Genomic DNA, 24,756 nt, shown 5'->3' with positions numbered 1-24,756 from the left:
TATCTCCCGGATGCAAGTTCACAGCTGTGTGCCCCTAAACGCATTGAGCTCGTGAATTAAAAGACATGAAAGCAGAACACATGGAGGTTTCGAAAGACATTTTAATATATTATAACCTGTTGGCGGGGTAAGTAAATGAACCTCGCAAGGTGGACGACTCCAGGTTAATCGCCTCGTGCTTTCCGTAGTCCTTACGCCACACCACCACGGCCGGAAAAGAAAGGGGGCCGACCAAGCACCTAAGCCTTGTTCATGATTGGTGCGATCGAAGAGAAAGCGGGCGGACCACAGTGGGTGACGTCACCAGCCCATCGCAAATTGGCATAGCGAACGCTATAGCCATTACAATATTTTGGTTACAGAATCACCGTGGTTGAGCGGTTGTGAAAAATTATCAGGACTCTTTTGTGGACAGTGTTAACTTTTTTCAAAAGAAGAAGGAAATAGATACGGCTGGACAAGAGATGGTGCCAAGCATGTTTCCGTATTCAACGCGCGCGTCGTGAAAATTCTGAAACTCATGTTCCATCCATTGTTTCTCTAGCGCGTGGTGGCAAATCTAGAGTAGACTTCAACCGAGCCACTTACAAATTGAACATAAAAATACATTGAAGCTGTGGAAAGAAATAGATGGGCCCAAAATATAAACCCCAAACACTGATGGGTCTTGGCCTACCCAGCGACCACTGCTCATCCTAATGGCCTGTAGATTGCGAGGTAACACGTTTCAACCCGATTAATCCATTCCGCCGTTTTTTCTTAGCTTTGTAGACAGGGACAGCTACATAGCCGTCAGATAGCTCCTCATTATTATAATGTATTCTGAATGAACCCCAAACTAGCCTTCAGATCCAAGCAAAAATCTTCGAAACAAGGACCCCTAGACCACCGGACCGGCGATACGTCGGATACACTATTAATGTTAACGTAGTATCTTCTTAAACTATATCAAAGAAGTGGCAGATTTTACATCTCCCTTTTTAAATTAGATCAATCCCTAATTTCTTTTAGTATAAACGAATATTTGAGCTAGTTTATCATCTTCAATTCCAAATTTATCAACTACTTACTTTTAAGAATTCCATTCAATCTTATTCGTATTCTAATATAATTCCACATTATACCTTAACATTTAAACGGTGCAATGACTTGAACACGAACGCATTAAAATTTACACAAATTTGGCAGAATATTAGAAGCTTTCTTGAAGTACCTTACATTTCGTGATTGCTTCCTGTGACCTTTCGTAAATGTTCGGTCCTGTTCATGTAACAGGGCTTTTCTTTGCCGGTATAGCTGTAGAATCCACAGACAGATTTTCCAGGCTTGTAGGCTATGGTCCAATTGGGTTCTGAACTACTGACCTTCGGAGAGAGCAGACCCTTGAGAATGAAGAGCGCTGTTTACAGTAAAATTTTAGGGGTAAGGAAATCAATTAGACCATAGCCTTCAAGCCCGGACGCATGGATCTACGATGTCTGTGTTTCGTTGAAAAAAGAACGGAAATCATTAAAACTTAGTATAACGATCGTCGTGTTGGTCTCCCTCTACTTCTCTTATCCTCCATAGTTGAGTCCATTATTTCCTTAGGTAAGCTATCCTCTTCCATTCGCCTCACATCAGTCTACCACCGAAGCCTGTTTATGGAAAGGCCTACAGCTTCGTCCTTTTATGCCACTTTCTCTTCTTCCCCTTCTTCCAGGCATGTTTCCCAGTTTCTTTTGGGTTGCACTTAGTACGGATTTGACCCAGTTCTATGGTCTAATGCACTTCCAGACGCGAACTCTATGTGGAGAATTGTTCCCTGTGAGGTAATTTTGTGGTGATAGGTAATATAGTTCGTTGTGTACCGGTGTCTTAGACTTAATCCCTTCATTCAATGTAAACCTACTCTCCTTCCATTGTTTCCACCTGTTTGTATCGACTATAATTCTCGTTACCTTCAGATAACATATTCTGAGCCCACCTATCTATCACTGCCTTACAACAAAGTCGGTCTGAAAATGTCATCTACATTATGTAGACGGAGGCCATGAAAGCTTAAGCCGTTATAACGTAAACTGTCGAGATATGAAATGGTCCACGAATTATGTTGACCACAATTTAATATCGCGCTATCATTTGAACTTTGAAAGTGTTCATTAAATGTGCCGTTACAACTTCCCGTAGTTTTAATATGGGTCGCCCCTGCACCTGAGTCATAACTCTGATCATTACAGACACTTGCTCATTATGAGTACTTTGTAGGCAGATGGTGTTTGGCCTTTGCAATATCACGATCTTAACTACCATAGAACTTACGCCATACGCCATATCGTTTAGCAAAAAGACCTCAAAATGTATTTTAGTGTCAGTGCTGAACGAGGAATAAAAAAGTTCTCTACATCTACAAAAAAGAAATGATTACCGATTTCTTCCATTGTACTTCTTTGTCTCTCAAATCCACCACAAATGATCAGCGTCACGCCGTCGGGTTAGAGGGTCCCGGGTTCAATACCGCCCTCGTCTGGGTTAATTTCTATGGCTCGTGACCTAGGTATTTGTCTTTGAATACCCATTTCTTCATATACACAGAGCCAACCACAAAAGAAACAGGAAATAGTAAATGCATTACTCCACAAAGGGTTGGTCTCAAGAATGACATCCGGCCGTAAAAACGGGTCAAGTCAATATTTATGACGCAGCTCGCACCCGCTATCCCAAAATGCGGGAAAAGCGGGGAAAGAAGAAGAACTTCAAATTACTTATTTATTCCTTATTACTTATTACTTAATTACTTATTCTATGGATCCGAAATGTGAAAAGTGGTACGAACGCTGGAACGGGGTCTACTCAGCCTCGGGAGGTCAACTGAGTTGAGGTGGGTTCGATTCCCACCTCAGCCATCCTGGAAGTGGTTTTCCGTGGTTTCCCACTTCTCCAACAGGCAAATGCCGGGATGGTGCCTAACTTAAGGCCACAGCCGCTTCCTTCTCTCTTAATTGTCTATACCTTCCAATCTTCCCATCCCCACGCAAGGCCCCTGTTCAGCAAAGCAGATGAGGCCGCCTGGGCGAGGTACTGGTCACCTTCCCCAGTTGTATCCCCCGACCGAGAGTCTGAAGCTCCAAGACACTGCCGTTGAGGCGGTAGAGGTGAGATTCCTCGCAGAGTCTGAGGGAAAAATCGACCCTGGAGGGTAAACAGATAAAGAAGAAGAAGAAGAAGTGCGGACGGGATCGTAATTTTATTTACGTAGATATCATGTTTTATTACTTGCAGATATTTATAATGAATTGCCCTACACGTCCTGTCCTGCTTCTACCCTTAGAAGTTAAGAGTGTGTATTTACTTCGGTAACCTCCTGTACTGTCCGATACTCGAACAACACTTGTCAGCAAATGTCAGAAGGTCAGTGGAACATGACGTGCCAGGAGTGAGGAAGCTAACTCTGGTTCAGGCGACTGCTAGGTCATATTTACGATTGTTCCAGTTATTTCCTCCCCTTCTCTCCCGCTCCGGTCTCCCGAACAACCCTTTCAGACATTCAAGCTCCCGTTTCGTTTTGTTGAGTTTAACAGTCCAGGATGTTAGCATTGTTCTCTTTTATCCATTCAAAATGTTTTTTAAAAAATTAAAGCTTGCAAACCTTCGTGTGAGATCTTTATTCTCAAAGGCTTTACAAGTTCATGTTGAGTCGTGTTTGAAGGGCACGATCCGCAGAATCGTCACTTGAAAGGAAGTACAAGGTCATATTAAACCCCTCCTGCGAATGTCATAGCTTACACAAGAAACTGTCATCACTCATAGTATGGATAGTGAGTTATTCCTAGCATCAAAAGTATTGCATATATAATAATAATAATAATAATAATAATAATAATAATAATATATAATGGATTCTTCCACTACTTAGTTAGCTGGCCGTGCGGTTAGGAGCGCGCAGCTGTGAGCTGAGTTTGCATTCGGGAGATAGTGAGTTCAAACCCCACTGTCGGCAGCGCTGAAGGTGGTTTCCCGTGGTTTCTCATTTTCACACCAGGCTGTACCTTCATTAAGGTCACGGCCACTTCCTTCCCACTGCTAGCCCTTCCCTATCTCATCGTCGCCATAAGACCTACCTGAGTCGGTCCGACGTAAAGCAATTTGTAAATATGTACTTTGCACCCTTTATCTACTTCCTCTGCGGTTATTTCTTCTTTCTGGATCCGTCTCGGCTGCCCTGTAATAAAATATACTCACCACAGACGTCTCTTTTCTCCAGGGTGTGGTATCGTTCTCTAGACTGTCATTTGCGGTGCGATAGGAGAATACGAGGCTATAGGCTAATCTATCCTAATGAAATAAATGAAATACTGGCACAGACTGGGGTTTAAATGTGTTTTATTTTTAAGTGACTAATAAAATGAATCAGAAATCGAGGAATTCAAGTAATAACATATAAATCTGATTCGAGAATGTGTGTAACAACTGTGACCGTCATCAACTCATTGTGATCATACAAAAAAGTCCTTATCCTCTAAATCAGCCACTCTGATCCAAAATGGAGGGTCTAAATTAAGTGTCATAATTAATTAATTAATTAATTATACGCCGGTTAACTACATTGGTTCCAGACACTCATGACGTTCTACGATGTTCTCTGACTGTATAATTAAATAAACATTCGCTAACATAAATCTTGAAAATAAAGTAATGATTGGAATTGGATAATTAAAAGATTGCAATTCCTCATTACCAATTATAAAATAGTGGTCTTCAAATGTGCGTTGTTATAACTCAGAACATTCAGTAGTATTTGGGATTCACTGTTCCTTTTACATCTTCATCTAAATTAAATTACAGTGATTTTACATACACTTAGTAGCCTCTCACGGCTGAATGTCTCCATCTGACATTTCAAAAAATACATCATGAAGTTCATTGCCATTGATTTCTTTCTTTCTTTCTTTCTTTCTTTCTTTCTTTTTTTCTTTCTTTCTTTCTTTCTTTATTTCTTTACCACAAGTTTACAGATTTAATGGTGGCATCACTGTGTAAAATCATGAAGATAGGAGGTCAATCACCTCAAGTTTAATTGGTTATCTAGTCAACTGAACAGCCACTGTTTACATTTACATGACATGCGATAATCATATTTGGACTCAGAGGGATCCAAACTACCTGCACAGATAAAAACGTACATAACACATATTTTAATTCCTTGATCAACATTGTCTGGCTTTTTATAGGTAGACAGATTTTTATACACGAGAAAATTTATAACTGTTGGGTGTACTTTTCAGTGACGTTATGTTTGCTGCTGAAATGTAAACAAGAAATGAATCTAAGATGCTGTCTGGTGAATTGACGCGAGTTGTCATTAACCTGATATTATTCAAAATGCTGCGGAAATTCTCCCACCTTTAATGAAAAGAAAGTGTATCTACATTTATAACCGCAATCAATCCCCATCTATGCTATATAAAATAATCAAAGGGAAACACTGCTGAAATAAAAAGACATCTTAGACTAATATCCTACACTAATTTATGTGCACTTGGTTATTTACAATACAAAATACTGAACAGTTAATTTACTGATGTCTACGACGCGTGTTAATTCCAATGCCTATGGATCTTTATCATTGAAATCAGCGTCGACCATGACCTTGATGTGGATTTTGCATGGCTGTCTCCTGACACATAACAAACTAAATGACCAGAATGAAGTATAATTATGAACTCAAAACATATCGCATGGAAACCACCTCTCGGATGACGTTGATATAAAATCAAAATATAGTTATACCTACCATATCATCTCCCTTACAGAAATTCCTGATGAAAACCACTCGATATTATTTTTCATTAAAATGATCTTAGCTCAACTGTACGGGTCAGTGAGCCTCCTATAAATATTTCATAAATAGATGTCCTATGGTTGGTTTCATGGGTATTTCTTTCATAATTAAGTCATTATGTCACTGTAGTGAGCACTTTCTTACTTCATTATTTCTCCTTTCACCTTTCACCATTATTTATAACACCATAGAACTCAAATAATATTCATGTTCCTGAATATACAAAGTATTGCTCCTTTTTATACACAGTTTCATGCTTTTCTTATACTATGTTTCTATCACTTCTCTCTCAGCTTATCCGCTGGCATAGAAAATATATCTTCCTTTACTCTCAGGATAAATTTAAAACAAATGCTCGTAACTCTCCATCATATTGGACCAGTCAATGTTCAACAACCGTCCGCAATTAACTCATCACTTTTAGCACAGCCACAATACCTCTTTTATTTTTATTCCTGAACAATCTCAAATGGATTCCAGGATTTACGCTACTGATGATCCCGTAAAATATATAACAATGCAACATTTAAGATATCATAAATGCGGGATAACTTATCATGAAGACTGCCAAAACCGTCATTAGAATTTATCCTCCGCGAAATATTATTATTATTATTATTATTATTATTATTATTATTATTATTATTATTATTATTATTATTATTATTATTCTCTTAGGCAAACATATTTATTCCGACATTTCAGTGATGGTTACTGGCAACTAACGTTTTTCCGAGGCTTTTAATCCTGTGGGTGGGGGACGCAGATGAAGAATACACCCACGGTATTCCCTGCCCCAGGGGCTCTCAACCTGCGAGCGTGAGTTGGCAACCACGGGGCCTTTACCTGAATCCTGGCATTCCTTCCACTTACTTGTGCCAGACTCCTCACTTTAATTTATCCTCTCCGACCTCCCTTGGCCAACTCTTGTTCCTTTCCAAACTCGATGCTATTAGAGCATTATAATGAATTATTTAAAATTATATAGAATATTGTTCCACTGAACTACAATATTTAGAATGTGTAATTAAAAACTTCAGTTTGTATTTAACACACAAATAACTTTCAAGTTACGCTAGATTATAATAAACAAATTTTAATTGAATAAACTAATAAGCACAGATTTCTGAAAATTAATCTTATCGCTTCACTGAACGGTACCAGCAAACTGAACGGTGTTGTAATAATCATTACCATGCTATCAATAACAACTAACGCGAACTTATTAAACAAATGATCTACAAGTGGTAGAATTCATACTCATTGCAATAATCCCGACCACTACTGTGGTAAGCAACACGGATAAATGTCTCACTTATATAAACAACGATTCGTTATTTATTTCAGTAGTCACAACCATCATCTTGACCATTGAACAAATGTGCTACTCAAAAACTACGACGAGTTCTATCATAAACCAAAATATAATTTTATCACAAACACTTAACTTTAGTGATCAACACCAATATAATTTAGTGACACACTATCGTCACCGAACGAACTGATCGTAATGATTATCCACAAATATTAATTCACGCTAGGATAAACTAATCACAAGTCCTCGCAGACAGAACTATCTAACTTGGATAATGAACATTTAAAGCGGACACTGATCATTGCAAACTGAACTAACCATCTAAGTGAATTCATGAATGTTGAAAATATATATTATAAAAATATGCCTACTTTATAACTAGTGATCTCTCTCTCTCTCTTAGTGGATATATTATTCTTCTGTTACAAAAATATAATACAATGACATCATATAATCATTCTGCATCGTTACGTTCTTTTAACCACAAAATTATTTGCATTACTCACAACTATCCGTGTGGTCCACTAACCTACTAATGAAAATAAGTATGATTCTAGCCGCAATCATTACGTCTTTAACAGATCACTATTGTACAACTCCAACGCCCTGATGGTCCCTCAGACAACCAGAACAGAAGCCATCTAATAATTAAACCAAAATCCCAATGGTGGGTGCGTGACAGACGAGTGCTGCCATTGACCCTTACCATTCGATAAATTCGCCACAACAGACATTAACAACCTATTGTCTTAACAACTGGCTGTGTCAAGATTTTGCCGTAATAAACTCTTCCACACCTCTAACACCATTAATCGAGTATACAAAATATAATTTCTATCAATTACGAAGTTTACATAATTATTACTTCTTCGGCCCTCTTAAATCTTCCAGACAGTCGTCTGATAACGGGCTCGCAGTATTCTAAAAAAATCTCACCCTTCCAGCAGCGATCTGTCAGCCCTATCCCCTACCACTTGTCATGTTTCTACCTGCGATGAATCTTCATGGAACAAGCCAGATTATCATACACTCATTTCAGTTGAATTTATCTCTCATAACATCAGCCACCTGAGATCACATAATTCCTGAAACCAAACGATTCTCGAACCCTGGACATTACACATCCCTCTCACGGCATTCTTAACATATTATTTCATCGGGGCATTTCCTCCTCTCGGCATTATAACACAGTATTTTTTCGGGGTATTACATCTTACCGGCGTCAACACATCCTGAGTTCGATTTCCATCCCGTAATCCAACTGAACTCATGTATTTTAACATTGTCTCTGCTGACTCTTCCTTTCTCATCACGGCTATTGGATGTCTGTATGATCTCAGATTAATTTCTTATACAATGTTATATGGCCTATCTTCATATCATTTTAATTTTTTTATTTCATGTTCATATTGTGGCTTATTTCATGGATTAATCATCGTACTGAAATTCTGTAACTATTGAAACAAACTTCTATCAAATATTAAACTTTAAATGATAGGAAAATCACGCCGAACTTGACTTAACTTAGACATTACGACATCTCAATATGATACCCACAAAACCAAAATTTCCCAACACTCAACTATATTTCACATTATACTTTGACACGGAATTCTATAACAACAGACTGGCGTAAAACTTACCTTTACCCGATGCCGTTATTAATCCGATTTAACATAATCGTCTGAAATTTTGGGATTTCAACATAAAATGTGCGTAGACTTCTCATAACATATCTGTGCCACGCAGCACTTAATATTTAAAACCAAAGCAAGAAAAACAACAAACGATCGGCTTGAAACTGCGGCCCTTATTTACATAGAACCCAACGATGCAGATACACTTTAAAGAGTACAAATCATGTCATCCACCTGGATTTTTGCTGAACATTGGCATGTTCTTAGACATTACCATTCGCCAACCACCCAATTAAAGCTTAACACACCATGTTGATACAAACTGTATACACTTCACACATTTCTTCTAGGAGATTCTTAATTAATAATATTATTTAATTTTATTTTCTTACATTCTACACACTTAACAAATATACGTGAATCTTCAAGTTTATCTCACACGCTTCTTCTTGAATACTCTTAACTTTATATAATATTTACATGAAACACTGTATGTCTACCGCACATAAATTATTATCAATTCACTTCGTATTCATATTTCAATATTTACACCATCTACATTTACATTTAACAGGCAAAGGACTGTATTAATAGCACCGTGCCGAGATATGCCGTTAATTTATCGTTTCACCACCAAACGTGGGCAAATTTAATATTCACATGAATATGGGTACAGTATTTATTTTATTTCACACTACCCCAGTTCTTACCATAGACTGGTATTTCACTCTTATCAATAACCAATCTTGAGTGTTCAATTTGTCAACCGCAGATAAATAATTAGCCCAGAGCGACACAGACTTGGACTCGCGCACCATCAAGGAAGGAATGAATCTTGCTCTCTCGTCACCCTTACTGTATCTGCGTTTTTGGGCGCGAAAAGTAGTAAGATTGCATCATATTACACAATTTCATTATCCCAGGTGTCTCATCTCTGGTGGTGGTATCCCTAATGTTCAGAAAATTCGAGGAATATGAATCTCATGATTTTAAAATTTTAATTTTCCTCTAAGTGGTCTAAAACACTGAAGCGTGGGTTGAATAAATACTTTTTCCCCTCCATGGCAACATACACGTGTAACTTCGAATTTTCCCATGGTCTACCACAATCTTTCCATTTTTGGTCGGAAGAGATTTGATTACATAACAATTCCTTTCAATTTACTGGGCATTTGACTGTAGCAATCCAAGTATTAATTTACATCTGCATAATAATCTTATTTTATAAATTAGCCAAGAGTATGCTTGAATGCATCCGAAATTCTCCCCTAGGATATTATAAATCTGGATTCCTTTCCTGCCCAAAGAGATTGCAATTCTAACTTCAGCGCTCTTGTCTCGTGGGTACGAAACATGAAGAAGACACAGGGTGCTCATCAAGTAAAGATGCAAAAATGGCTGCTCCTTTCACAACGACGTATCTCGTGGCTAAGTTTGCTAGTAAATTTAGGTATCCCTTTTGACAACTGTGAATGATGGGTTCAATATAAGCAACACCATGGTTCTATGTTGCTTTGTGAGTGGTGCCCTTAGTGCGAAACACCATAGGTTTGTGTTACCTGTGAGTGGTGCCATTGTGTGTGACATACAATGGATCTACATTACGTGTGATAGATACCACCATGCGAGAAACACCTTGAGTCTACTTTACCTGTGATTAGTACGACTATAGGAGGAACACCATGGTTCTGCTTTACCAGTGATTAGTACAGTTATGAGGGGCCGGTTACCTGTATTTTGGACCCCATTTAGACAACAAGCATCATCCCTGAAAATAAAGAATTGTGAATAGGATCCACTGACTGTTTTGGATTCATGGTAATTTTTTCAACATTTTCCCTTTTTGATTCTAATCAGTGGATACAATTTGAAGTTTTAATCATCGTGTCAATTCATTGCACCTCGTACCATTAGGTGCCAATGATCTAGCTGTTAGGCTGCTTTAAACAACAAACATCATAATCATCAACAATTACATGGTATTTACTGAGCCATCTATCAGCGTCAGTGGGGTTCGAACCCACTATTTCCCAAATGTAAGTTGACAGCCACATGACTCAACCCGCGTAGCCACTCGCTACATACAATTATTCTAATGTCAACATACTATGTGTATCACTAATGACTTATATTCTGTTTCACGTGAGTTCACGAGATGAGAATTTCATTCATTCATGTGTGTGCTCTTCACACTGGATATAGATATGTCGGGCGATAGAGTACGATAACGCATGTATGTTTGATTCACGTATTTGCGTGCTTATCAGCTTAACAGTATCTGCCATTGTCTGCGACAAAACAGAACACTGTATCATCGTCCATAATATTCCAGGAGAATGATAACCATTTTATTCATTAATTTGAAATAATACTGTGGCTATTTGCCACATAGGGATTAAAGTCGAAAACTCTCTATAGAGATGGCAGTAATTTATGTCTAAGGAAAAGAACAAGGGAATATGACACTCTAATGCTGTTTTTCTAGTCGTTGTTCCTTCTAATTGCATGAAACGAGGAAGAAGTGGTTATCATTCCTATTAGGTTAGGTTAGGTTATGTTAGGTTAGGTTAGGTTAGGTTAGGTTACGTTAGGTTACGTTATGTTAGGTTAGGTTGTGTTAGGTTAGGTTATGTTAGGTTAGGTTACGTTAGGTTAGATTATGTTAGGTTAGGTTATGTTAGGTTAGGTTATATTAGGTTAGGTTATATTAGGTTAGGTTACGTTACGTTACGTTAGGTTACGTTATGTTAGGTTAAGTTGTGTTAGGTTGGGTTATGTTAGGTTAGGTTACGTTACGTTACGTTAGGTTACGTTATGTTAGGTTAGGTTATGTTAGGTTAGGTTACGTTAGGTTAGGTTATGTTAGGTTAGGTTACGTTACGTTACGTTAGGTTAGGTTATGTTAGGTTAGGTTATCTTTGAATAGGTGAAAGACTCTTCTGATAAACTGCGGCTTGAGTGAGAAAGAGAGATAGAGCATAGAATAGAATAAAATAGAATACAATAGAATAGAGTGGAATAGTCCCCAGTTTCGGATCACCTGAAACTGAGGAGGCAGTAATCATTTCTTGAAATCCAAAATATGTTTTGATGCATGCATTATTTCCCTTAGTCGCATTTATTATCTATTACTACATTAAAGCCAATGTCCGTAGCCGTGCTTAAACACCTGATCCCGTGAGATCTCCGAAGTTAAACAACATTGGGCGTGGTCAGGAGTTGGATGGGTTGCCACGCGCTGTTGGTGGTGGGTAAGGGAATGGAGGAGCGGAAAGGAACACCTCTGCGGAGGTTCGGACCTGCCTTCGGGCAGAAGAACCCTTACTTTACTACATTAAACATTACAATTAAACTTATTAACAGTTTCAACACAATTTCTAAACCGTAGTTTGTTTATTTGTTTATTTTTCCCCTAGACCTTAACAAAGTTATATAGCCTAGGGCATATATGTATCTTTTTTTTTTTTGTTTTTTGCAATTTGCTTTACATCGCACGGACACAGATAAGTCATTTTTGCTGGTGGCTTTACGTCGCACCGACACAGATGGCGACGTTGGGATAGGAAAGGGCTAGGAGTTGGAAGGAAGCGGGCGTGGCCTTAATTAAGGTACAGCCCCAGCATTTTCCTGGTGTGAAAATGGAAAACCACGGAAAACCATTTTAGGGCTGCCAACAGTGCGATTCGAACCCACTGCCTCCAGGATGCAAGCTCACAGTTGCGTGCTCCTAACCCCAGGGCCAGCTCGCCCGGTACAGATAGGTCTTACGGCGACGATGGGATGGGAAAGGCCTAGGAGTAGGAAGGAAGCGGCCGTGGCCTTAATTAAGGTACTGCACCCTTGCAGAGCTCCTTCGGTGTAGATTAGATGTCACGTTGCCTCGGCTGCCCTAAAAAAAAAATACTTACCGAAGGTGGTGAGGTCCTCTTCTCAGGCGCGATCAGTCCCTGTCGTCGAATCAGGATGCATAGGGATAGTGCATTCGGTAAAACTATTGACTACAATGATTTATGACTCAGACTGATTTAAGTTTAAATATGTGTATAAAATTTTATTGATAAATCAAAAGAGAAAAGTAAAAAAAATTATAAAATGTAAAATAGACTTGTTAATGTTACATTATTTCCATATGAGACTGTACAGCTAGAATTCTCAATAATGACACACATGACTACCTCATTAATCCCTAAAGAATAATATTTATAATTTTCCATAAAATTATGTTTTAAATGATGTTTCCCATATTAACTCATCCAATTATATAATGTCTGTGTAACTATACATATATACTAGGATAATGTTGTTTATAAACCAGGTGGATCAATTGAATAACAATATAATCATGAGAACTCTTAGTGATAATAATAATAATAATAATAATAATAATAATAATAATAATAATAATAATAATAATATTGATGTGAATAAATTTTTGTATAGCCAATTCAAGTTATTCATCAAAAAAAACCTACTTGCCATCAGTCAAAATAATTGTAATAGATAAAATTGTTTTATATAAATATAAAAAAAATAAAGTATCAATTAACTAATTAATAAAATTGTTTTGATATCACTGAATTACATTGTAAACCAATTAAAAAAAATACAGGAAAGTCTCCACAGTGTATCCCAAATGCATATCTGTGGTTTGGAAAACCGACCTAAAATGTAATACAATAATAATAATAATAATAATAATAATAATAATAATAATAATAATAATAATAATAATAATAATAATAATAATAATAATAATAATAATTGAAATAATACGACGATTCTGCGCAGATCAAATCTAGAAATTGTCACTACTAATCTCTCAAATATATGAAATAAGTTTGCAAACAAACATACCAGAAGTTACCATAATATAATAATTAATTAAATTACTAATTTGATTGTACTCAAATTTTATTAATTACCTAATTAATTGCCTAACTGATCACTCGAAATCATTGTCTTGTGACTCAAATCCTCCAATATAGTGATATTAATGAATTTACAATGCATCGAAATGATAATAATAATAATAATAATATTGTAATAACAATAATAATAATAATAATAATAATAATTGAAACGATAATAATAATATCATTTAATGAATGTTATTTCTCTGTTGGATATCATAAAAAAATCCTAAAGAAGTAATATTCGCCTACCAAAATACAATACTGTTGTTAACCAAATCGTAGACAAATTAAATAAAAAAAATATAAAATGTAAATTATTTAATTAATTAATAAATCCACAATTGATTGACATAAGTGATTAATATGGTATTCATCAAGACTCCCTAATTGCTTGTGAATTGCATTGGTGAAATGTTAAATAATAATATTCAATATTAATAATAATAATAATAATAATAATAATAATAATAATAATAATAATAATAATATTAATAATAATAATATCTTAACATGACCTGTAATTACGGTACTCTTGATCCACCATCCTGATAAATTATAGTATGTTTATGTCAGTTTTCTTAGAACATTCATTTTGCCATGAGTAACACCATTGAAATAGAATCTTTCTTAACAGTGCTTATTGGGTTTTCTTTATCTATAAAACCCTATTTGCCATAATTTAGTGAAATACCTAATCCACTGTGTAAAGGCATAACCATGAAATTCTCATAATATAGTTCACCAATATTAATAATAATAATAATATTTCTCTAACCAAAACTGTTACTGAGTTCCCATAATTACAATATCTTCCTTCCAAGTGCAATAAACAATACTTGCTTTAACCTGAGAATTCAGTAACTTTAACTCACATAATGGACCTTGGTTGTTGTTGCACACAAATCTAAAGCTTTACTTTCGATATATGCGAATGACCCTTACTTAGATATCGTAAAATTAATCTGGAAAAGACAAACTCTCCTACTTTAAATAAAACATACACTAACTTATGCTAATACGTACACCAAGCGAGGTAACGCAGCCAGAAATCCTAACCTAATACCACATTTCCACTAATATATACATATATGAACCTTGTCATCAGCACATACCACACTTTTGGCCTATTTCAGCGTCTCAACATATTATAATTCGCTGAAATATAGCCATGACCCATTGCAAATGTTACCGTGGTTTCTTCAGAATAAAATGCATAGACAATGCACATACAATAAAGAAAGTACCTAAATAATGGCTGCTATGAGGCAAATAAAAATAATAAATATATCTAATATTAATAATAATAATAATCATCTGTTAAAACCAATAAAATAGTTCCTACTGGCAAGCATCCACACCAGTCCAGTTGCGTGATCCATGTTACCAACCTAACTTTAAAATATCATTTAAATGCGTACTATAACTTTCTCTGAATAGAACGATATTGTCTCACGGCTAAACCATTTACATGTATCTTCTGGTCCTTCTAACTCGTATACCTTCTTTAACTGGCTTATTTATTTCCTCACATTTATTCATTTACGACGTCATCATCATTTCTTATTCTGCACGAATTCTATTACCTCTCAGCTATCACGCTGATACTTATATTTCCATTTTTATTGAGAATATGTTCACCATACTCTTTGTTTTCCATAATTATCTTCAGATAAATAACCTCATGTATTACCATATACTCTCGACTACGGACCTTCAAACATCTCAAATAAATTACCGTTGCTCAATATCGTTCATATTATTCGACAACACTTTGATTTACCTGAGCCAAAATAAATCCTTTTATTTAACATTGTTCACTCAACCGTCTAACCGCGTTACTTGCCATAGCAACCAATATGTTGATGTATCAGTGTTACTGTCGTCCCAACAGAATTTTCGACAGTAACTATTGATTATATATATATATATATATATATATATATATATATATATATATGTTTTATTATCATTAATTGACTTCATCACTCCTCCATTACGGTAACTGTGCTTGCGTGAAACAAATAAAATTCCGCCTAAATAAAATACTGAGAATGCTACTAATAATAATAATAAAAGTGCAGGTATAGGCGAATCACTCATTATAATTGCCTCGAAAATATAACTTGGTCAATACAGATCAAAATAGTACACGCACGACTAATAACAATAATAATAATAATATTTACACTACTCATAAACAGAATTATCCTAATTTTCTGGCTGTGTACTCGGGTTTATAATTACATCATCGTCACTCGCATACCTATCTAAATAAAGATACCACTATCAAAGGAAAGCTTTAGATTTTAAATCAAACATGAGATTGTGTACTCACATTGAGGACACTTCGGGATCGCCAGGACTAAAGGCAGCCATGTTGTCTTACAGATTCATGACCAACATGTTAACATCATTGACCATTCTTGTTGTATCCGGCATTGGCTTATATTACTACTTTCCACTCTCACTTGACACTGTGCACACGTTTATTTCCTACCCATAATATTAAACACGACAACTTGTCTTAAAACTAGACATTACACTGTAACACATATATACACACATACGCAGTACTCAGATATTTGGGAACTTAGGCCGGACTTTACATACTCTGCTTTAACACACTGCTGCTTCTCACGAAACGAAGTCTTTCACGGGCTTAACGGTTTCCTTTGTAAAGCCCCGGCTGGGGAGAAAGTGTCCACCCCCACACGACCTAAATACTTATAGAGAGGGAGAGTATTTCCTCCGCTCAAATGTTTCAAACATATTACCAGCTGCGCTGCAGCAGGCTAATTGTTCTCCACTATTTACGGCTTACACCTATATTTTAAAACTGTCTGGGTTGCTCTGCGGGCTACACACTCAAACTGAAGTTACCTAAGATGCAATTAATGCACAATTCAAAGTTTCGTCTTCGCCCTGCATGGACTGAACACTCGTAAAATCTGTCAAGTTAATACTCCACTCACTTGGGTGGTTTTAAGTACCTTAACAACTCAACTACTGTTTATAAGGCGTATTTCCACCTCCACTGTAGTAATAAATACACACAATTCTGTACCTTTGTGCTTGAACACGGAGCAAAGTTAAGACACGTCTGACCCCCACAAGACTCTTGATGATGACTGACTCGTGAGAAGTCACTACTCGGGGGATGTTGGCGCACAAAATCGGCGTAGGAACACTAATTCTTGCCACTAAAAATCCCAACCAAAGGAATGCTGGGTAGCTCCAAAATAAAGTTGCTAAAAACATAAAATGCCTTGTACACACAAATTGCATCAATTCTTGTTACTGCCATGATGCATCATGACTCTAAAATTGTTCGTAATTTCTTTTACAATACAGTAGGCGTTAGTTGGACTATATCTTCTGCCGCGCTGATAAACCACTCTCCACGCTGGCAAGGGGTTCCCACTGCCGCTGATAACAAACACCTGGATACACAATATTCCAATCCATTTGCCACAAACCAATAAGTTAGTTCAGAATTACTATAATAATTACTGACATCTCCTCTTAATATAATCTTCCTTAAATACTGACAGGGATTAATTACAAGCCACATCTCATTTGGTCGCGCTAATTTTGAAATTATTTAAATGCAGCAATCTGATTGGAGCGCATACTCCGATGTTCATCTGTATAGACGAGTTCATTCCAGAATGAGGGGATTCGGGTATCTAGAACCATGATTCTCCATCTCAGTCACTCCTGCCAGTACTTTTCCACTCTAACTACGCAGTTCCAAAAGATGATGTAATAACAGGTGTCCCAATAATTTATTTTTAGCAGAGAGAGAAGCGTGGCTTCTTATCAAGGCTTCATTCTCACGAGCTAGCTACCATTAATTTCCAATGCTGTCCCTTTGTTTAAGAACGCTGGCTATTACTATTTATTAACAAATACAATTATTAAAATGTTGCCAATCAGACTCATCCGATGGGTGCAACACTCTCCCACTTTAAATAAAATTTTTGAGAGTATCGAGAAAATTTTTCCACCTCCATGTTGATAATGTAACTTGCATGCATCACTTGCAACCATCTGTGAGTCTGTACTATTTTATGCTCTATTTGACTTAAGCAAGTTACTCCGGAGCTCTTGATTCTCTTGAAGAAGGCGTCTCTGTTCCTCTATTAACTGTTCTGCTATATTTAGTAAAACCTTCCTCAATTCTACTTGTTCTTGCAGACATACTGGACAGCATTCTCTTCTCTCTTCTCCCTGGCGTTGGGCCGAAATGGTGTTATCTTCATCCTCGGAAACAAGGGATGTCGTTTCCTCATCTGATGATGAATCCGTGTCCTCCGCATCTTCTTCCTCCTTCTCGGAGCAGACGTCATCTTCTTCTGATGATATTCCCCACTGTTCGGCGATATTAACTTGTGGTGGAACCTCGTGTCGTGGTTGTCTATAGAGTTTCAAGTTTGAAGCATTGAAAATGACTTCGTTGTTCCCGTCCAGATCCGTTATCTTGTATGCATTGTTGTTAAAGGTTTGAGTGACACGATATGGGCCTATGTAAAGTGGTGCGAATTTAGCATAGTATCTAGCTGCAGGTACTGAAGTAGCTGGACGTCGGATCAATACAAGTTCTCCCACTCTCAGCGGACGATGAAATCTTCTTCCCTGAACTCTCCTCAATTCCTTTGATTAGCATTTTCATCTATTAATTCCAGTTAGGTTTAGTTGAGAATTCAAAATTGGTGCTCTTCTTCTTTTCTTGACTATTACCTCCAAGTGGGTAAGCTTGAGCCATTGGATTAAGCGATTGTTGGCGTCGACCATCCTGCTCCCTTGCTCGCTGAAATTCTATACTCTCTGCTCCAGTGAGATCGGAATTTAAGTCTTGTCTGTCCAACGCTTGCTTCCACTTTTGTTGCTCTTGCTGTTGCTGTTGCTCCCGCAGTTCCTGCACATACCTTTTCTTCTCATAATTGCGGTATTCCGGATTCCTGTAGCCTGATCTCTGCGATGGATGATCACTCCACGTTCCTCTTCGACTGTACCGTTGATATGGCTGACTTCTATTCCTATTTTGGTATCTATTTTGCTCCTTGTTCCAGTATCTTCTCGAATATGACCTGGGATAATTGTAGTTCTGTTGATACTGCCGATGTTCATAAAATTCTCGACCACTCGGTGTATTCCTCTCATTCGGTAGTCGTCTTGAAATTGTACCAGTGACACGTCCCTTTTCGTCTTGTTTATCCTTTGCCTTCACCGCGTCAACTACAAACGCCCTGTGCTCTGTGGCCTTGGCATGCCTCGGAGTGCTCATATTTACAGTGTTGTCCAGCTGTCGCAAAATTCCTTCCGCTTCCTCAGGACTTTGTGCTTTGGCGGTAATCATCATCCTTTGTACATCTGGAGGAAACTGCTTTACTATGGCTTGAACCAACTCCTGTTGACAAGGAGGATTATCTAGCTCTTTCATCTTAACCAGCTGGTTCAAAAAGTAATCACTGTATCTCGTAGGCACACTGGAATTGTATTTTCGGGAATATAACTCAAGCCTTAAATTCTGTTGAGCGTCGCTTCCCCAATACCGATTCAGAAATGCCTTTTCAAAATCTTCGAAAGTTTCAAATAAAAATCGGAAACCAATAAACCATGTTTTAGGAGAACCCTCGAGATATCTTTCTGCGATTCTCAACCTCTTTTCTTCAGGTACTTGCATTTCCCTAAAGTAGGCCTTGAGATCTTTCAGAAACATTTTTGGAGTTAAGGATCCACTCCCGTTAAATTTTCTCTGTTGTTCGTCAGTAATCTTAAGCACATTTATGAGATTTGCCGGTGCAGCGACTGTTTGTCCACCTCCAACTGAAGTTAATGGAGTATTGGATTCCTTGCTAATCAACAAATCCCGGAACGGATTAGCATCTGTCACTACCTGTGGTGTCGTGGTTTGAGCCAGCTGTTTCTTAATTTCGCTTTGCTTCTCTGTCACAAATTTTATTAACGTTGCTAAGTTATCACTTTGTACTTGCAACTGGTGTATTTCCTTATTTAGGACTTCTTTCACCTCTTCTCTAACCCCTTCTTCACTAGAGATCAAGCCTTTATCTAACTGTTCCCATTTACTATTCATGTCCACCTGCCATTCAACTATGTCTTCTTTCATGTCAGCGAATTGTTGTGTCACCTTTTCCTGGTCTGCTACCCGGTTGGCCTCGACCGTTTTGAATCCCTGGTCCAACCTTTCCATGGTTTCCTGCATTTTAGTGCTAACCGCCGTAAGGTTATCACGTGTCTCCGTCTCCACCTGACTGACCCTATCTTCGATCATAACGATCTTTTGTGACATCTTTTCACACTGAGCTTGCACTTCTTCTTTGGTTTCTTGCAAACTCTTTGTAAATGATATGCTTACATCGCCTATCTGCTTAATTAATTGCTTATGTGCAACGGCTAAACTATGCAACTCCTGCTTAGTGTGTGCCCTATTAGTCTCGCAGAGCTTTAATAACTTTTCTTGGTTATCTAGGAATTCCTTTCTCAGTTCGCCCTGACTACTAACAATTTTACCATCAAGTGTCTCCAACATAGCCCGCGTATCCTCTAGTTTCTGGGAAAAACTTTCAGTTACGTTCCTAGTGATTTCGTCCTTGAGTACTGTTTGACTGCTTTCTAAGTTTTCCGCTAAGTTCCTAGTAATTTCGTCCTTGAGTACTGTTTGACTATTTTCTAAACTTTCTGTTAAGTTCCTAGTAATTTCGTCCTTGAGTACTGTTTGACTATTTTCTAAACTTTCTGTTAAGTTCTTGGTAATTTCGTCCTGTCCTTCCTTCATCTCACTCTGTACAGTTTCTACCTTGGTGTTGAGCATATTAATGCTCGCGACCAGCTGCTCCCACTGCTCCTGTGTTATAACCATTATGCATAAAAGTCTGCCTCTATGCCTAAGTGACCTTACGTGCTATATACAACAACAACAAATGTCCCATGTTTTACATAAATAAACATTAATAACATATATTCAATATGTATCACATATATGAAATTCCGCCTTTTACACAGTGTTCATTTTACTACAAGTTCAATGAATGTTCTAAGTTTCAGTCTGGTCATTTAAATAACCCTAACGTTGACTTACCATTCCCTTATAGACGACAGTCAAGCCCCAGCGTTGGGTGACCATTTTACATCTTATTCCTGATTACCTATGCACCCTTGCAGAGCTCCTTCGGTGTAGATTAGATGTCACGTTGCCTCGGCTGCCCTAAAAAAAAAATACTTACCGAAGGTGGTGAGGTCCTCTTCTCAGGCGCGATCAGTCCCTGTCGTCGAATCAGGATGCATAGGGATAGTGCATTCGGTAAAACTATTGACTACAATGATTTATGACTCAGACTGATTTAAGTTTAAATATGTGTATAAAATTTTATTGATAAATCAAAAGAGAAAAGTAAAAAAAATTTATAAAATGTAAAATAGACTTGTTAATGTTACATTATTTCCATATGAGACTGTACAGCTAGAATTCTCAATAATGACACACATGACTACCTCATTAATCCCTAAAGAATAATATTTATAATTTTCCATAAAATTATGTTTTAAATGATGTTTCCCATATTAACTCATCCAATTATATAATGTCTGTGTAACTATACATATATACTAGGATAATGTTGTTTATAAACCAGGTGGATCAATTGAATAACAATATAATCATGAGAACTCTTAGTGATAATAATAATAATAATAATAATAATAATAATAATAATAATAATAATAATAATAATAATAATAATATTGATGTGAATAAATTTTTGTATAGCCAATTCAAGTTATTCATCAAAAAAAAACCTACTTGCCATCAGTCAAAATAATTATAATAGATAAAATTGTTTTATATAAATATAAAAAAAATAAAGTATCAATTAACTAATTAATAAAATTGTTTTGATATCACTGAATTACATTGTAAACCAATTAAAAAAAATACAGGAAAGTCTCCACAGTGTATCCCAAATGCATATCTGTGGTTTGGAAAACCGACCTAAAATGTAATACAATAATAATAATAATAATAATAATAATAATAATGATAATAATAATAATAATAATAATAATAATAATAATAATAATTGAAATAATACGACGATTCTGCGCAGATCAAATCTAGAAATTGTCACTACTAATCTCTCAAATATATGAAATAAGTTTGCAAACAAACATACCAGAAGTTACCATAATATAATAATTAATTAAATTACTAATTTGATTGTACTCAAATTTTATTAATTACCTAATTAATTGCCTAACTGATCACTCGAAATCATTGTCTTGTGACTCAAATCCTCCAATATAGTGATATTAATGAATTTACAATGCATCGAAATGATAATAATAATAATATTGTAATAACAATAATAATAATAATAATTGAAACGATAATAATAATATCATTTAATGAATGTTATTTCTCTGTTGGATATCATAAAAAAAATCCTAAAGAAGTAATATTCGCCTACCAAAATCCAATACTGTTGTTAACCAAATCGTAGACAAATTAAATAAAAAAAATATAAAATGTAAATTATTTAATTAATTAATAAATCCACAATTGATTGACATAAGTGATTAATATGGTATTCATCAAGACTCCCTAATTGCTTGTGAATTGCATTGGTGAAATGTTAAATAATAATATTCAATATTATTAATAATAATAATAATAATAATAATAATAATAATAATAATAATAATAATAATAATAATAATAATATCTTAACATGACCTGTAATTACGGTACTCTTGATCCACCATCCTGATAAATTATAGTATGTTTATGTCAGTTTTCTTAGAACATTCATTTTGCCATGAGTAACACCATTGAAATAGAATCTTTCTTAACAGTGCTTATTGGGTTTTCTTTATCTATAAAACCCTATTTGCCATAATTTAGTGAAATACCTAATCCACTGTGTAAAGGCATAACCATGAAATTCTCATAATATAGTTCACCAATATTAATAATAATAATAATATTTCTCTAACCAAAACTGTTACTGAGTTCCCATAATTACAATATCTTCCTTCCAAGTGCAATAAACAATACTTGCTTTAACCTGAGAATTCAGTAACTTTAACTCACATAATGGACCTTGGTTGTTGTTGCACATAAATCTAAAGCTTTACTTTCGATATATGCGAATGACCCTTACTTAGATATCGTAAAATTAATCTGGAAAAGACAAACTCTCCTACTTTAAATAAAACATACACTAACTTATGCTAATACGTACACCAAGCGAGGTAACGCAGCCAGAAATCCTAACCTAATACCACATTTCCACTAATATATACATATATGAACCTTGTCATCAGCACATACCACACTTTTGGCCTATTTCAGCGTCTCAACATATTATAATTCGCTGAAATATAGCCATGACCCATTGCAAATGTTACCGTGGTTTCTTCAGAATAAAATGCATAGACAATGCACATACAATAAAGAAAGTGCCTAAATAATGGCTGCTATGAGGCAAATAAAAATAATAAATATATCTAATATTAATAATAATAATAATCATCTGTTAAAACCAATAAAATAGTTCCTACTGGCAAGCATCCACACCAGTCCAGTTGCGTGATCCATGTTACCAACCTAACTTTAAAATATCATTTAAATGCGTACTATAACTTTCTCTGAATAGAACGATATTGTCTCACGGCTAAACCATTTACATGTATCTTCTGGTCCTTCTAACTCGTATACCTTCTTTAACTGGCTTATTTATTTCCTCACATTTATTCATTTACGACGTCATCATCATTTCTTATTCTGCACGAATTCTATTACCTCTCAGCTATCACGCTGATACTTATATTTCCATTTTTATTGAGAATATGTTCACCATACTCTTTGTTTTCCATAATTATCTTCAGATAAATAACCTCATGTATTACCATATACTCTCGACTACGGACCTTCAAACATCTCAAATAAATTACCGTTGCTCAATATCGTTCATATTATTCGACAACACTTTGATTTACCTGAGCCAAAATAAATCCTTTTATTTAACATTGTTCACTCAACCGTCTAACCGCGTTACTTGCCATAGCAACCAATATGTTGATGTATCAGTGTTACTGTCGTCCCAACAGAATTTTCGACAGTAACTATTGATTATATATATATATATATATATATATATATATGTTTTATTATCATTAATTGACTTCATCACTCCTCCATTACGGTAACTGTGCTTGCGTGAAACAAATAAAATTCCGCCTAAATAAAATACTGAGAATGCTACTAATAATAATAATAAAAGTGCAGGTATAGGCGAATCACTCATTATAATTGCCTCGAAAATATAACTTGGTCAATACAGATCAAAATAGTACACGCACGACTAATAACAATAATAATAATAATATTTACACTACTCATAAACAGAATTATCCTAATTTTCTGGCTGTGTACTCGGGTTTATAATTACATCATCGTCACTCGCATACCTATCTAAATAAAGATACCACTATCAAAGGAAAGCTTTAGATTTTAAATCAAACATGAGATTGTGTACTCACATTGAGGACACTTCGGGATCGCCAGGACTAAAGGCAGCCATGTTGTCTTACAGATTCATGACCAACATGTTAACATCATTGACCATTCTTGTTGTATCCGGCATTGGCTTATATTACTACTTTCCACTCTCACTTGACACTGTGCACACGTTTATTTCCTACCCATAATATTAAACACGACAACTTGTCTTAAAACTAGACATTACACTGTAACACATATATACACACATACGCAGTACTCAGATATTTGGGAACTTAGGCCGGACTTTACATACTCTGCTTTAACACACTGCTGCTTCTCACGAAACGAAGTCTTTCACGGGCTTAACGGTTTCCTTTGTAAAGCCCCGGCTGGGGAGAAAGTGTCCACCCCCACACGACCTAAATACTTATAGAGAGGGAGAGTATTTCCTCCGCTCAAATGTTTCAAACATATTACCAGCTGCGCTGCAGCAGGCTAATTGTTCTCCACTATTTACGGCTTACACCTATATTTTAAAACTGTCTGGG

Source organism: Anabrus simplex, chromosome 1 (assembly GCF_040414725.1).
Source record: "Anabrus simplex isolate iqAnaSimp1 chromosome 1, ASM4041472v1, whole genome shotgun sequence".
Classification (NCBI taxonomy): domain Eukaryota; kingdom Metazoa; phylum Arthropoda; class Insecta; order Orthoptera; family Tettigoniidae; genus Anabrus; species Anabrus simplex.
The sequence above is the reverse complement of the archived record's forward strand: the minus strand, read 5'-3'. Positions refer to the sequence as shown.